An 18,012-nucleotide genomic window follows, 5' to 3' on the forward strand; every position below is an offset into this window, starting at 1 on the left:
CTCAAATCTAACAACCGTTTGGAAAGATTACATGAAAAACACCTAATCCACCTATGGTTGATTAAATTAGAAAAAGTTCAAGTATTCCTTTAATTTATGAATTTTCAACCCAAGTGTAATATCAAAATAGTTGTGTTAACAAAATACTTATATTACTTAACAAGAATATCAATTCATAACAAATGTTCAATCTTTTCAAATCTAAACATGAGGATATGTGTTTAACCAATTTTCATGTTAATATGCAAGAATTATTTTAACTATTTCTAGATTAAAAGTTATAAAGTTGCAAGAACAACATTTATAAATAAATGATAAAATCAAGAGTCTTTCAACATAACAAGACATACCATTTATAATTCTTGTATATTAATTTTAATTGTTTAAACACAATATTTTATCATAGGATAACCAAGAATTAATCATTATTTCAACATAAAATTACCATTTATTATTTCAAACCATCAAAAGTTATCAAGTTTCATCATAAGTTAAGGTGATATGAAAAGTTTAGCTCATGATAATAATGAAATATACATCAAAATAAAAGAACGAAGCATTCATAATTAACTTTAAGATAATCTAACCCAAGAACCAAGCTAGATGATTATGTGAATGCTAGAACCCCTTCTTGATGTTGTATGGATCTTCAAGAGCTTCTTCTTGCCTTCAATCTTCTGGAAATATGGTGATAAGGGAGTGTTTTTGTGTATGTAATTCGGTGTGTATAGAAGAGAACACAAAAGGCCAATTTATAGACAAACTGATGCATGAGGCACAGGGTATGCCAAATTCGGCACAGCCCATGCTGGTCCCCAAATCTCTGACAGAATATCTCTTGTACTTGAAGCATGTGCACACATTTGACCATCGGGGTGTGCCAATTCAAGAATGGGCTGTGTGAACCCTAGTTGGTATACAATAGTACTTTTTGCTTCCATCATGTTAGGCATCCGGCTGTGCCAAAGTGGGCACATGGCTGTGCTTGACCTTGCTAGATGACAAATTGTACTTTTCTTTTTGTTATGTAGACACCAGGTTGTGCCTGAATGAGCGTACGGTTGTGCCTGACTAAGAATTGGGCTGTGTCTTCCTGGGCATGGGACATGCTTAGCGCTGGAAGTTCATTTCATCGCCGTTTCTTCTAGAAAATTGCTCGTTTCTCTTTTATTAGCTCGTTTATCCCTGGAAATTCAAATTAAACAAGTTAAGTATCAATTCTAACTAAAATTCCCAAGAAATACCATAAATTGGAGCGTATTTGATGTATAAAAGATGTATAATTTTGTGTACATCAAACTTCTTCAAAATGCGCTCAAATAAAGCAAGTAACAAATAACAAGTTAGGCAAATTGATATACACACAAGGATAAACAGTTGCGGTTTAATACTATATAATATCAAAATAGCTAGTAGGCATATGTCCTCAAAACAGTAAAAATGAGTAAAAAGAGGGGTGTGAAATACTCACCTTATTAGACGAGCAAACTAAAATAATAAAATAATAAGAATGAAGACAGCGATTCACACGTTGACGATATAGCCTGTAATAATGATGGATTGATCAAGAACGGCACAATGACCCGTCGGCACTAACGAGATGAGAAACAACGTATATGAAGGTCACCGAAATCAAATTGGTATTGGGGGTTTTATTGGCAATGTATTAAGGGTTCGATCTCCACGTTAAATTTAATTTCTATGATCGTTTATATGTATTTCGCATTAGGTTTAAGGTCGGTTTGTTTAATACAAGAAAGCAGAATCTCCTTGATTGAATTAACGTAATTAGAGCGTAGGTGTGGACGAAATAAGTAAGATTAACAAACTATTTGATTCAATTTCCAAATTGGGAACGAGTATTATGGTCCAAGACTTCACAATTGTTGATCGGGTTTGAATGTGGGCATATGGGTCGCGTTCTAAGGGCTGGTTGAACCGGGTTGATAATAATAATAATAAGTTAATCAAATTTTAATTTTAGACCCCCAGGTTTAAAGATGGAAACATAACTGGGTAACATTTCAACTTTAGGGTGAAAATTGCCAAACTTTGAAAGTTATATACATATATTACATAAATTATTAAATAATAACATATTTACAAATAATTAACTCGATAATTGCGATAAAATTTCCCGAACATCAAGATGGGTCGGGTATTTAATTAACTCGATTATTTCGAGTCTTCGTTCTTCTCCCTATCGATCCACTTAAGCTTCGACTGCCTTGCTCAATCCACTCAAGTTCGGAGTCTTCCTTCTTGGCTCACACAGAACCTCTTTTCTCTTGGCTCACACAGAGCCTTTTCGATGGTTTTTGTTCTTCGGCTATTGGGTATTTAGTTTCAAATTAGAGTCACATGTTATTTATAAGTTATTAGAAATAAAAAATGGGGATTTGGAAAACAGTTGATGTATATATTTCGGTATGAAAATTGATCTAAATAAATTATCGTTGTACTTTGGATGGATTCGTTGATCAACGTAAAAGAACCATGCTATTGCGTTGGTTGATCTCAGATCTGGGATAGGTTCTACACTTCAATCGGAATCGTTCTTTCCGTCTATCAGATTCTGTAATCTCCATGATACTTTTCTGTGAAACAGGTTGGAAATGAAGGAGCATTCGATCGTTAGGCCCGGGTCTTGTTTTTTATTGTTATTCTTAATTGGGTCTAGAAACCTTCACTTGCTTCGATTGGGAACTTATGATATTCTATGATCAGATCTTCTTGAACATGACTGAAACTCTTTTTCTTTATTAATCAAAGAAAGACTAATACAATGAAAAGAAAAACATACACAAAAACATTAAATATTAGCAACCCTTATATAAGCAACAGTAAACATAGGAACTAGAAAACTAAAATTAGAAAACCTAAACGAACTCTAGCTCTAAATAAAATAACTTAAGCACCACAAAATCATATTTGGTCCCTAAACTTTAGATCTCAATCATGACCGCCTTTTAATATCTTCCATACCATCCTAATACTTTTTGCATTAACCAATCAGGTCCTTCACATTCGTATTGTATCAAGTTTCACAAGAAACACAACATGTAGATACTACTATTAATTTGTGCTGAAAGAGTACTCATGATTCTCACAAATCAACACTAAAATAAGCAACCTAACGCGGTTTATTTTCTTGGAACATAGTATTAGAACTACCCGAGAAAGATTCCCACTCATTGGTATTATGTGGGATGTCGTAAAGATCACGTTGCTCAATTTCTAGGATTAGGCTTCTTGATTCTTCATGCATTTTTTGTTCACCCCAGGGATGAGTTTTGAATTTCTTTAAGCCCTCTAACTCCATTGCCACATCTTTCATAGTAGGTCTGTCATTTCCATGTAAGCTAAGACATCTTTTTACCAGACCACCTATTCCTTGTAACTGATCAATAGTTCCTTCTCGTAAAACTCGTCGGTCAACAATTTCAAGTATGCGATTATGTTTAACGGCCTTGACAAAGTATGTTGCTAAATTCTTTTCGTCATTGGTTCTTTCTACACAAAGGGGTTTTTGTCCTGTTATAAGTTCTGCAAGAACCACTCCAAAGCTATATACATCACTCTTGTCGGTTAGTTGGCTTGTGTGAAAGTACTCAGGATCAAGGTACCCAAGTGTACCTTGAACAAGAGTGGTGACTTGTTCGTGATCTAATGGTACTAACCTTGAAGCACCAAAATCGGCAATTTTTGCGGTGTAGTTGTCATCTAATAATATGTTAGCAGACTTGACATCTCTATGTATAATTGGCATAATAGTTTCTGAATGAAGGTAAGCAAGTGCACCGGCTACTTCAGCTGCTACTCTCAACCGATTATTCCATGATAGCCAACTCATTCCACCCACTCTATGATGAAGGTGATGGAAAAGAGTGTTATTCGAGATGAACTCATAAACTAATACGGGGACCTCTTCTTCCAAACAACAACCAAGTAGTTTTACCACGTTTCGTTGGATCACTTGTGTAAGAATCATGACTTCATTGATGAATTGTTCTGCCTGCGCCCCGTCCACTACTTTAGACTTCTTTATTGCAACAACACCTTTGTTGGGCAAAATTCCTTTATAAACTGTACCATAACCACCTCGGCCTATAATCCGCTCATCAGAATAGTTGTCGGTCGCTTTTCGAAGTTGTTTAGTGCTAAATATAGTCACTGCCTTGCTAGTCCCTGGTGCGTTTAGCTTTTGTTTCAAAAACACACCCCCATTTTGCTCGAAGAACTTTTCTCGTAAATTTATTAGCTTCCTCTTCTTTATCCCAAAGTATATCACAATCATTCCTGATAATATTGCCACCAAGCCAAATACTAAAGCTGCAAGTGAAATAAAAGGAGAACTAGTTATTGGCAGTTATCTTAAACCAAAACGCAAATTAATATAGTAATTTGAGAAAGAAATTTGTCATGTAAAGATCAGTCCACATGACAATATCTTAGGACACATTATTATATTCATATTTTGTTTGGATTTTCTATGTAAAAAGTGAAACAAATTGTATTTGACCGAGAATTTTATTGAAAGTTAATTATGAAACAGGCATCAAGAAAGTTAAAAAGGTCGTTCTGACAGAAAGTAAAACTAAGAGGGTGTTTAGTAAAAGAATTTAGAATTATTTAGTAAGTTTATTATGATATGTTTCTTTAATATTGTAAGATTATTCAATGTTATTTAGGCTCAGTTGTGGACATGTTACCGCCACCACCATCCTCTGTTGCGAACCCCACAACGGGTGCCGCTAGCGAGCCCACGCCAGCCCACTGGCTTGGGCTAAAGTGACCGTTGGACATTGCGATGTGTTATTTTTGACCGTTGGTTTGGTAAAATAAAAAAAAACTTTTCTTTTAATTATTAACCTTTATAAACCCTCATAATTCCCTTTAACAAATTACCAACATTCTTAACTCTCTCTACACTACATCAAAAACAATATATTCCAAATTCCCATCTACATTATATAAAAAGTATGGATCAATATGGTAGTTGCTATCGACCGGAAATGCCGTATGGTCAAGACGACGATGCGGTGTTTGACGCTACTGAGATGGAACAAACTTGAGTCAAATGCAACCACCGTCTCCCGACTTTTTTGTTCCGGAGAAACAAGAGGCTCGTACCCAGGCCGCTAAGGGCAAATGAGCCAAAAAAAGAACCAAGGAGGGGCGGGAGGCTCGAGCCTAGCGGCCGAGGAACTCGTTCCAAAAAGAAAAACAACTCATTGGACAAAAGATGAGAAAAAGGCTTTGTGTCGTGCCTGGGTTGAAATATCCGAAGATCGAAAAGCATGTTTTTTTAAAAGTTTATTTATTTTTGTTTTGTTTCGGATAAAAGTTTAAAAATATGTTTGTGAGTTATCTTTATTTAATTGTAGCGGGCTATCAAAGGCATTGTGTATTTTGGGCAAAAGTGAAGGAGTTTTTCTATAGATTGATGGGAAGTATGGATCGTACCGACAATATGATATCGCGGAGATGGTCCGAAACTCACAAATACGTCGGACTTTTTACAAATTTGTATAATAGAAACAGTCGTCGAATGCGACCGAGCGATAACGATGATCTTCATGTCTACAGATTCACATGCGACGAGTGGAAAGGCGAAGTTTTCAACAAGTACGGAACGGTAAAAACGTGGGACAAGGACGAGTTGTGGCAAATACTCAAGTCGTGCTCGAAATGGATCGAGTTAGTTACACCGGACATTAATGGTGGCTCAATGCAAAAGCGTAATTAATCTTAAAAGTTAAAATAGTATATTAATATTTTAGCTAAACGTTTATAAATTAAACTAACAGTTGAAAATCATCACGTTATTAATCTTAAAAGTTAATATATGTTACAACAATAATGCATGTAATCTCAAATTCAACGTTCATATATTCTGAATTTCTTTTAATAAAACGTGAAATAAAAACGTGAGATGGTGTAGGTCACGGAAACTGTTGCTTGGTGTGTTTGGTGGTTGGGGTGTCGTCTAGGAAGAAAAATAATAAAGAATTGAAGGCACCCCTGGATTTTGATAACTGCCGCAATCTTTGGAGTTAGCAAGAAGACAGACGACAATTATTGGAGCATGGGTTCATATTAGGCTCGTTGAAGCGTTTGGGTATCATTACTAGTAGTTATATATATATATATATATTTAAGAACTCTTGAACATGTTGAATACACTTGATTTTGATTGTTCTTGTGTTTTTATTACTATTAAGAGAGGCTAAACTTGTGAGAACACTCTAGGTTATGGTTGAATGATGATTGTTTGATGAGCTTTTGGTCATTTTTAATGAACATGTGTTGAGTTTTAAATGTAAAGTTTTGATTTCTATTGTATGGTTTCGTGGTATACTACTTTGTATGATAATATTTTGTTCTTATTTAAACCCCCGTGTGATCTTGTGTTGCATGATATAGTTTCGTGTCGGTTTAGGGTTGCATGTCTTACCGTTTACTAGGTGTTTTCGGTTGTTTATGATCTAGCTAGACATAGGGTTTATTTGGTCAACTTTGTCTAACACGGTAGTCCACCTCTTTTTAGTCCTACCCGGATAATTAGAGTCGGTTTGTCCTTTTGCTTAGCCGTTTTAGGTTGACCGTTGCGAGACACAGATCGAATCATCTTTATTAGGTTAGGTTGAATTGTAAGTCGAGCTACCAAGTGATTTAAATTGAATTATCTCTATTTCCCTAGATTTGTTATGAGTATGAGTCTTAAAGGAAATCATGACATTGAGACCTACCCGGAGATTTGTCATTAGGATACGTTAAATTTTCACCGGTATTTATTAAGTGTTTTCTAGAGTTGCTTAGGGGTTTATTAGTGAGACCTACCCGGATATCTAGTTGCCCTTCGTATCTTTACTTTACCTATTTTTAGAACCCGGTTATACATGTTCGTTAATATCCGAGGCTCATTGATCATCATTAGGATACCCAACCTAGGTGGTTCCTCTTCATCATATTTGAGAGCTCCGTTAGTGCCGTTAAGTCTTCCAGTTAGTTTCGTTAAGTTAAGTTAGTTTAAATTAATTAAAATAAAATAAAAAATATTAAAACCAATTAAAAATCTTTCAGGGCAGGACTTAGTTAGGGTTTAGTATCCGAGCCACCTCTAGTGTCCTTGAGTTCGATACTCGAACTTCCTTTCTCTTTGCTACACGCAACCGGTACACTTGCTGGTTGTGTGAACTAGGTTAGGTTGTTTGGTTTTAAAGCTTCGTTGCGATTCGTGTTTATTTTATAACTATAATTTTGCACATCATTAAGTATAGTCATGATTTTTTTCTATCAATCTATCTATTAAGCAAATAAATGGCAGTTCTGTCTATCAATATGTATGGTCTTGGATCAATAATGATCTTTCTTTAGAATTCGGATACTTGATCGATCCACTTCTATTATGTCAATATTAATCACCAATGTTGGAATTATGGTTCTTATTTATAGTGATAATTATATGTCTCATGATCAGAATACTTGAGATTTTTTGCTTATATAAGTTTTTTCAGTACTTCCATGTTCAGATTAGTTACTAGTTTAAATTTGATACAAATTTATATATTTTGGGAATTGGTTGGAACGTGTTCATATCTATTAATAGGATTTTGGTTCACACGGCCTATTGCAGCAAAGGCTTGTCAAAAAGCATTTGTAACTAATCGTGTTGGTGATTTGGTTTATTATTAGGCATTTTAGAGTTTTATTGGATAACGGGGAGTTTCGTATTCCGTAATTTATTCCAAATATTAAATAACTTGATTTCTAGTAATGAAGTCAATTTTGTGTTTGTTACTTTGTGCGTTGTTCTATTATTTGCCGGTGCGATTGCCAAATCTGCACAATTTCCCTTTCATGTATGGTTACCTGATGTAATGGACGGGCCGACTCCAATTTCGGTCCTTATACATGCTGCTACGATGGTCGTTGCGGGAAATTTTCTTCCCTGCCCTATTATTTTTTTAACACTTAGTCAACGTTTGACTTAATAGCCGGGTTCAAATTGCACGGGTTTGCAGACGTTTGGGAGCCAAATGCAAAAAATCCACCACAGGGGTTCATCCTGTGTTTTGTTGTTGACCACAGACATGTAAATTGCATTTACTTCAAAGAAGAGAAGAGAAGCAAACAAGAAGATAGAAAAATGAAAGACAAAAATAAGAAAGAATAGAAGCAAACAAAAAGATAGAAAGAGAAAGAAAGAAAGCAAAAGCAAGAAAGATAGAGATCAAATAAAGAAATAAAAAAAGAAGAAGAAAAAACAAGAAATCAATAAGAAACTATAAGAATGAATAATGAGCAAGAAGAAAGAATGATTATGACCCATGAGGCTCGATCAGGTAAAAGTGCAAGATAATGGGTCAATTTCATGATTAAGTGAATACAGAAAGCTAATTATGAAACAAGTCATGTAGAAAGTTAAACACATCATTCTAAATGAAACTGAAATTAAAGGGGGCGTTTTGTAAAAGAGTTTAAAGCTGTTTACTAAGTTTACTTTTGTATGTTTATTTAATATGGTAACATCTTTAAAGGTTTTTCTTGTTTTATGAAATGTGTGTTTAGTATAAATTGAGAGTCAGGTTATTGTTTTGCTGTGTTAAAATTATAATAAACAAGAAGGAATCGATCTTGATTGAGATCAAAATTCTTGTCATATATATTCTTGGGTATGATTTTCCAACAAATATTCTGCCACCTAGTGTACCTTATTATAAAAGGATAGAATTACCTAATGTGAATGCCGTGATTGGAAATTTTGAGCCATCACGAGGTTGACAACCATCTGGTGTTATAGCGTTACCAATGTATCCTTTCTTACATGAACAAATGTAACCCCCTTCCGTATTAATGCATTCCCCGTAAATGCATTTGGTCTTATCCTTGCACTCATTGATGTCTATTAGAGAAAAATGTAATACAATTTAAACCAATGGGCATTAACTAAGGTTTAAGGGCAAAATATGAATTGTGTGAAATAATATGTTAATGTTAAAAAGTCCATCTTCTTTATACGATACAAATGGCAAAAGCTCTCAAAATTCCAAAGTATAAATTTAGGGGTGTCAAATCTTGACACGAACCCGACATGAAAAATATAGGCTTTTGGTCGGCTGACACGACCCGTTTTCTTATGTAGGTCAACCCGGACCCGACAAGTTTAAAAAACAGGTCAACCCGAACCTGACCCGTTAAAAAGTGGGTTGACCTGTTAACCCTTTTAACAATTTTAGAGAAGTTAATATTTTGATTTTAGAGATAAGAAGTTTTAAATTTTAATGTTAAATACTTAGATTTTTAATTTTTCGTATGTCAATTAACTTTTAAAAGTAAAACTAATTACTTTTTATGCTACTTTTATCTATTTTTTTTAGTTCTAACTATCTATTTGTCACACCCGGCCCTGATCGGCAGAAACAGCCGGGCGCGCGCGAGTGGGAATTGATACTTAAGCACGGGCCATTGCAAACATTCAAAGATTTTCATTGCGCATGAAAAGTTTAATACAAATACATTACATTGTTTAAAAATTACATAAAAACATCCAAGTATAAAAATTGTTGAAGATTTCCACGCCATATCCCCATGCGCGGCGGGAACAACCACGCGCATCGAAGGGATAGAACTAAAATCTTCCAAAAAGCTAGTTTAGATGTTCAGCGTGAGGTGCTATAAGTGTGACTCCATGCGCTACCTAGTTATCTCCTGAAAGACACGTAAAAACATTTGAATCAGTATAAACTGAGTGAGTTCACAAGTTTTAGTAACTTGATAAATCGTATTGCATCAAAATTTTGATACAAATCATTCTGAAACATAATTCTGATAGCATCATTAAAACATATGCTTGGTAAAACATAGTCCTATCAACATATTCTGATAAATTCGTTCCGCGGGTTACGCGCGAACATTTCTGGGAACTGTGCTCGTCCATGCAAAGTGGCGCTGCCACTACGAGCTAAAATAATAATTCCGTCCCGCGGGTTACGCGCGGACGTTGTGCCGGAAAACAAGGCGCTCGTCCATGCAAAGAGGCGCGACCCCTACGAGCGGGCTCAAACCCATAGTACTGCCCCATGACCATACTAGGCACTCGTCCATGCAAAGAGGTGCGACCCCTACGAGTGGGTGGATCAAACCAGCAGTCCCTACCCTTAGAGTTCCAATGGTAAAGTGATCACTTACTCGAGTTCTAGCGCACATACATCGAAAACCTTAGATAACCGTTTGCATTACTCATCATGAAACATAACTTAAACACATAATCGCTTGCATAGCTTGTAAGTATACCATGATAAAACATTATTTAAGTACGTGTCCCTCGCCCCGAAAACAGTTTAAAGATAGTGAAAACAGTGAAAATAGGGGCTGTGAGACTCACCTGTGGTTCTTGTTAAGGGATTAATCGAGATTCGGGTTTTCTTGGTGTTGGCCTCGGAATCGAAGGTCTAGAATACGATTAAATAACAAGTATATATATTAAGATCAAGAAATAGGAGAATATAAGGGTTGGATAGTAGGTCTCAAGGTTATATTCTCGGCTTACCTAGTAACAGGATCGGAGCTGGAAACAACGGATGCTTGGGAGAGGATTAGTGCAAGTTTGTAGTTCTTTGAAGTGTGTTTTGGGTGATAATTTAGGTTACATATTTATAGGCAAACTCAAGGGAACACAATCCCTTGCTTTAGGGGATTGAAATCTTTTCATATCTAGGTGTAATGATGATAAAGTATGGAAATTATTATTGTTTATTGTTTACTTAAAAGTGGAGGAGTGGACAAAAGATCTTGATTTGATTTGGACAGGACATGCAGGTCTGGGGTTGGTGAGAATAGGGTGGCTGACAGTTGACTTTTCATGTTACAGTGTGCTTTTTCAGGTACTTTTGTCAGTGTACAGTAAAAAGTGGAAAATCTCTGAAACACGCTACTGTTTCCTTTTGGGCGGGAGTAATCTCCTTATGTCTGGAGAATAGACTAAGCGTTCTGTGCGCATCACTTTGTGCGCATAGCTTTCTGCGTGAAGGACATTTCTTTGCTGCGGGTAGGTGCGTAACCTTCTCGCAGTTGGGGATATTGAGTTTCATTTGTAGATTCTCCAGGTGGTCTTGGTATTTCAACATAGTGATCAGTCATGTTGAAGTCAATTCCATCTTGGAGCTTCAGACAAACTAGCTCTCAATGTTCCCGCCATGCGGGGAGGTTAGTTCCCTTCCGCACGCGCATACACGATTTAGGATGCACCCGCCTTAGCATCATGCGGGATGGTCAACCCATAGACAACATAACGTTAAGTTACATGAAAACATAAAGCCAAAACATTCGCGCATGGCGCATATAACATATGCTCACGCTGGTTCTTATCATGGTGCGCTCGCGCAGGGCGCACATAACAAATGCACGCGCTGACTAACATGGCGCGCTCGCGCAGGGCGCACATAACAAATGCACGCGCTGACTAACATGGCGCGCTCGCGCAGGGCGCACATAACAAATGCACGCGCTGACTAACATGGCGCGCTCGCGCAGGGCGCACATAACAAATGCACGCGCTGACTAACATGGCGCGCTCGCGCAGGGCGCACATAACAAATGCACGCGCTGACTAACATGGCGCGCTCGCGCAAGGCGCATTTAACATAATTACCTAATATTTAGGTTGATTACTTGGTTTAAGGGATTGGGATTTTACCAGGTGTCACATTCTCCCCCTGTTAAGAGAATTTCATCCCGAAATTTAGGAGACGTTGCTGGCAGAAGCCATGCTCTGAAAGAGGTGTGGGTATTTCTTGCGTATTTGGTCTTCTCTTTCCCAAGTGAATTCAGGCCCACGCCTCGAGTTCCATTGAACTTTTAATAACTAGATTTTGCTCCTGCGTAACTTTTGTTCTTTCCAATCGGTTACTGCTATAGGTTCTTCTACGAAGTGCAGCTGTTTGTCGATGTGAATCTCTTCCAACGGCAAAATCAACGTTTCGTCAGATAAGCACTTTTTGAGGTTGGACACATGAAACGTATCATGAACTCCACTGAGTTCGGCGGGTAAACGGAGTTTATAAGCAACCGGACCGATCCTTTCCAGGATCTCGAATGGTCCAATGAAGCGCGGATTCAACTTTCCTTGTTTGCCGAAACGGGGGACTCCTTTCCATGGAGAGACTTTCAACAGTACTCTATCCCCTACTTGAAACTCCAATGGTTTTCTTCGCACATCTGCGTAGCTCTTCTGTCTATCGCGCGCTGTCTTAAGGCGATCCCTTATCTGAAAAATCTTGTCTGTTGTTTCTTGGATCAATTCTGGACCAGTCATTTGCTTGTCACCCACTTCAGCCCAGCACAGTGGGGATCTACACTTGCGCCCGTACAAAGCTTCGAACGGCGCAGCCTTAATGCTTGTGTGATAGCTGTTGTTGTAAGAAAATTCAACCAATGGGAGATGAGTATCCCAGCTACCTTCGAAATCGATTGCGCACGCGCGTAGCATATCTTCCAATGTCTGGATTGTTCGCTCGCTTTGCCCATCCGTTTGAGGATGATATGCCGTACTCATGTCAAGACGAGTACCTAAAGCTCCTTGTAACGATCTCCAAAACCTTGATGTGAACCGACTATCTCTATCAGAAATGATGGACACTGGGACTCCATGTTTTGAAACTACTTCTCGAATATACAGTCGGGCTAACTTTTCCATCTTATCGGTTTCCTTGATTGGCAGGAAGTGCGCTGACTTAGTTAGCCGATCCACAATAACCCATATTGTGTCATAACCCCCAGGTGTCCTTGGCAGTTTGGTGATGAAGTCCATAGAGATTTGTTCCCACTTCCACATGGGAATTTCTGGCTGCTGAAGCAACCCTGATGGTTTCTGATATTCAGCCTTTACTTTTGAACACGTCAGGCACTTACTGACATACGTCGCGATGGCGCCTTTAAGATTGGGCCACCAATACAGCGTTTTAACATCTTGGTACATCTTGTCTGCGCCAGGATGTACGGAATACCGCGTCTTGTGAGCTTCGTTCAATACCTGCTCGCGCAATCCTCCCTTGAGAGGGACCCATATGCGGTTAGCGAAATATAGATTGCCGTTCTCTTTAAGTTCCAAATTCTTAACCATACCCCCAAGGCATTCGTTTTTAACAAACTCTGGTTTCAAGGCTTCTTGCTGAGCGTCTCGGATGCGGGTAGAGAGATCTGCGTGAATGGTCAACCTTAGAGCCTTGACTCGTAGCGTTTTTATTCGCTCCTTCCTACTTAGCGCGTCTGCTACCACATTCGCCTTTCCAGGGTGGTACTTAATCTCACAATCATAATCGTTCAACAACTCCACCCATCTTCGTTGCCTCATGTTTAAATCCTTTTGATCAAATATATGTTGAAGGCTCTTGTGATCCGTAAAGATTATACACTTTGTACCATAGAGGTAATGGCGCCAAATCTTTAGCGCGAAGACAACCGCTCCAAGTTCTAAATCATGCGTTGTGTAGTTCTTTTCATTGGTCTTGAGTTGGCGTGAGGCATACGCTATGACTTTGTCTCGCTGCATAAGGACACATCCAAGTCCCTGATGTGAAGCGTCGCAGTAAACAACAATGTCATCCATCCCCTCGGGCAAAGACAAAATTGGCGCACTACATAACTTCTGTTTCAACATTTGAAATGCTGTTTCCTGATTTTCGCCCCAAACAAACTTCTTGTCTTTCTGAGTTAGCGCGGTCAGAGGTAGAGCTATTTTGGAGAAGTTCTCAATGAAGCGTCGATAGTAGCCAGCTAGTCCTAGGAATTGCCTCACCTCAGTTGGGGTTTTTGGCGCTTCCCAGTTTTCGATGGCCTTGACTTTGGAAGGATCAACGTGTATTCCTTTCTCGTTTACAACGTGACCGAGAAAGTGAACTTCTCTAAGCCAAAACTCGCACTTGGAAAACTTCGCATACAACTTTTCTTTCCTCAACAATTCCAAAATCAATCTCAGGTGTTGCTCATGCTCGGCCTTGGTCCGTGAGTAAATCAGAATATCATCTATAAACACAATCACAAACTTGTCCAAGTATGGTTTGCACACGCGGTTCATCAGATCCATGAACACAGCCGGCGCATTAGTTAGCCCGAAAGGCATCACTAAGAACTCATAATGGCCGTATCTAGTTCGGAAGGCTGTTTTCGGCACATCTTCCTCATGGACCCTAAGTTGGTGGTATCCTGACCGTAGATCTATCTTCGAATAATAACTGGATCCCTGCAACTGGTCAAATAAGTCGTCAATCCTCGGTAAGGGGTACCGATTCTTGACTGTCAGCTTGTTCAGCTCCCTGTAGTCAATACACATTCTGAACGAACCATCCTTCTTCTTAACAAACAGTACTGGAGCTCCCCAAGGTGAAAAGCTTGGGCGTATGAAACCCTTATCCAATAGTTCCTGTAACTGATTGGATAGCTCTTGCATCTCAGATGGAGCTAATCGATAAGGCGCTCGAGCTACTGGCGCAGCTCCTGGGACCAAATCAATACGAAACTCGACTTGTCGCGGCGGCGGTAATCCGGGCAAATCTTCAGGAAAAACTTCTGGAAATTCGCGCACTACTGGTAAGTCTTCAATTCTACGCTCATCTCCTTTCTTCTCTACGACATGCGCCAGGAAGGCGTAGCACCCTTTCCTTAGGCACTTTCGCGCCTTTAGGCACGAAATCAGTTTCGTCGCAACTCCCATTCTTTCCCCTTGAATTACCAAGGTTTCTCCGTTCAACAGTGGGATCCGAACCTGCTTCTCATGGCAAATAACTTCCGCGCGGTTCTCGACTAACCAATCCATACCTACCAAAATGTCAAAACTTCCCAAGTCTATTGGCAACAAGTTAATATTGAACACGTGACCTCCCATGACTATTACACATTGCTCAGTTCTTTCGTTTGCGCATAACTGCCTACCATTGGCTAGTTCTATAGTATAAGGCGTGTCTAGTCTACTGGTTGCTAGGCCTAGGGAGTCTTTAAACTCAGTGGATATAAAACTTAGGTCAGCGCCAGTATCAAATAAGACAGATGCAAAATGTCCGTTAAGCAAAAACGTACCGGTTACCACATTCGGCTCTTCTTTAGCTTCGCCTGCGCCGATCACAAAAGCTCTCCCGCGAGCTTGGTTCCCCTTTTGCGGGCAATCCCGACTAAAATGCCCTGGCTTCCCGCATGCGTAGCAGTTGTCGCTTGCTCCAGCTTCTCTGACACGGCAATTCATCGTCTTGTGCCCTGGTCTTCCACATTTGGCACATTCGATTCTTGCGCATTCACCCTCATGGTGGTACTTGCATTTGCTGCACCATGGGCGAGGCCCGCTGTATCCTTTTCGTGGTGGCTCCGCGGCCTGAATCGCGTAAACCCTTGCGCTTTCCTGCTTCTTGAACGGTGGCTGCTTGGAGTCGGACCCTCGGTGGTGAGAGTTCCATTTCCTCTTGGGATCAGAGGTTCGCTGCTCGATTCCGCGCGTAGTCAACATACCCGCACGGATCGTATCCCTTGTAAGGGTGATGGCCCGCGCTACCGCCTCATCAAAGGTTGGAGGCGCTGCGGCGTTGAGCGGAACCCTAACAACAATAGGTAACCCAAAAATATACCTCTCGATCTTCTTTTCCTCCGTGATTGCCATGTCTGGCACCAACTGGCAAAGTTCGTTGAACCGGTTGTTGTAGGCGTCGATATCCGTTCCTACCATGGTGTGGTTCCAGAATTCCTGTTGTAGACTCTGGATTTCTGCGCGAGAGCAGAACTTTCTCATCATCATCTCCTTCAGTTCCTCCCAGGTCTTGTGGAGAGCAACTTCTCGCCCCAATGTTTTCGTTTGAAGCTTCCACCAAGACGAAGCTGCCTCTTGGAACATGCAGGTCGCGTAAAGGACCTTCTGGTTCTCACTACATCCGCTAATGGAGAGAACTGTCTCCATCTTGTCAATCCAGTTGTAGAGCCCAATGGCCCCTTCGGTTCCCTTGAATGGCCAAGGCTTACAGGCCATGAATGTCTTATAGGAGCATCCTTTGTCCAAGGCTCCTGATTCGGGTTCTGGGGTCTCATTCTGACGACCCTGACTTGATTCGGCCTTGCTGGCCTCATGTGTCGCAATCGCCTGCGCGATTATTTCCGCGAGTTCCTCGGGTGTCATGGTAATTCCTTTGGCTTTAGTTGGAGGCATTCTTGCTTTAAAAGAGTGAAAATATATCAGACTTAGCGCATGTACTCTGAGCACATAATGTTATCATTATTTACTAGACAGTGTGACCCGTGTTCCTAAGTGTGTGTATAGTTTCTTTTGAAAATATTTTCTTTGAAAAATATTTCATGCGATTCCCCAACGGTTATAGTCTAGGTTAAAACTTCTTTTCCTAGTTCGCTATAACCAGTGCTCTGATACCAATCTGTCACACCCGGCCCTGATCGGCGGAAACAGCCGGGCGCGCGCGAGTGGGAATTGATACTTAAGCACGGGCCATTGCAAACATTCAAAGATTTTCATTGCGCATGAAAAGTTTAATACAAATACATTACATTGTTTAAAAATTACATAAAAACATCCAAGTATAAAAATTGTTGAAGATTTCCACGCCATATCCCCATGCGCGGCGGGAACAACCACGCGCATCGAAGGGATAGAACTAAAATCTTCCAAAAAGCTAGTTTAGATGTTCAGCGTGAGGTGCTATAAGTGTGACTCCATGCGCTACCTAGTTATCTCCTGAAAGACACGTAAAAACATTTGAATCAGTATAAACTGAGTGAGTTCACAAGTTTTAGTAACTTGATAAATCGTATTGCATCAAAATTTTGATACAAATCATTCTGAAACATAATTCTGATAGCATCATTAAAACATATGCTTGGTAAAACATAGTCCTATCAACATATTCTGATAAATTCGTTCCGCGGGTTACGCGCGAACATTTCTGGGAACTGTGCTCGTCCATGCAAAGTGGCGCTGCCACTACGAGCTAAAATAATAATTCCGTCCCGCGGGTTACGCGCGGACGTTGTGCCGGAAAACAAGGCGCTCGTCCATGCAAAGAGGCGCGACCCCTACGAGCGGGCTCAAACCCATAGTACTGCCCCATGACCATACTAGGCACTCGTCCATGCAAAGAGGTGCGACCCCTACGAGTGGGTGGATCAAACCAGCAGTCCCTACCCTTAGAGTTCCAATGGTAAAGTGATCACTTACTCGAGTTCTAGCGCACATACATCGAAAACCTTAGATAACCGTTTGCATTACTCATCATGAAACATAACTTAAACACATAATCGCTTGCATAGCTTGTAAGTATACCATGATAAAACATTATTTAAGTACGTGTCCCTCGCCCCGAAAACAGTTTAAAGATAGTGAAAACAGTGAAAATAGGGGCTGTGAGACTCACCTGTGGTTCTTGTTAAGGGATTAATCGAGATTCGGGTTTTCTTGGTGTTGGCCTCGGAATCGAAGGTCTAGAATACGATTAAATAACAAGTATATATATTAAGATCAAGAAATAGGAGAATATAAGGGTTGGATAGTAGGTCTCAAGGTTATATTCTCGGCTTACCTAGTAACAGGATCGGAGCTGGAAACAACGGATGCTTGGGAGAGGATTAGTGCAAGTTTGTAGTTCTTTGAAGTGTGTTTTGGGTGATAATTTAGGTTACATATTTATAGGCAAACTCAAGGGAACACAATCCCTTGCTTTAGGGGATTGAAATCTTTTCATATCTAGGTGTAATGATGATAAAGTATGGAAATTATTATTGTTTATTGTTTACTTAAAAGTGGAGGAGTGGACAAAAGATCTTGATTTGATTTGGACAGGACATGCAGATCTGGGTTGGTGAGAATAGGGTGGCTGACAGTTGACTTTTCATGTTACAGTGTGCTTTTTCAGGTACTTTTGTCAGTGTACAGTAAAAAGTGGAAAATCTCTGAAACACGCTACTGTTTCCTTTTGGGCGGGAGTAATCTCCTTATGTCTGGAGAATAGACTAAGCGTTCTG

At 39.6% G+C, this 18,012-nt stretch overlaps 1 pseudogene; it reads right to left on the reverse strand.

Moving 5' to 3' along the window:
• Positions 1-3,133: 3,133 nt before the first annotated feature.
• On the reverse strand, positions 3,134-4,806 carry LOC143618528 (wall-associated receptor kinase 3 pseudogene; annotated as a pseudogene).
• Positions 4,807-18,012: the final 13,206 nt, after the last annotated feature.

Source organism: Bidens hawaiensis, unplaced genomic scaffold (assembly GCF_021521415.1).
Source record: "Bidens hawaiensis isolate Kalapana, Puna unplaced genomic scaffold, B.hawaiensis_p1.1 tig00084296_1, whole genome shotgun sequence".
Classification (NCBI taxonomy): Eukaryota; Viridiplantae; Streptophyta; class Magnoliopsida; order Asterales; family Asteraceae; genus Bidens; species Bidens hawaiensis.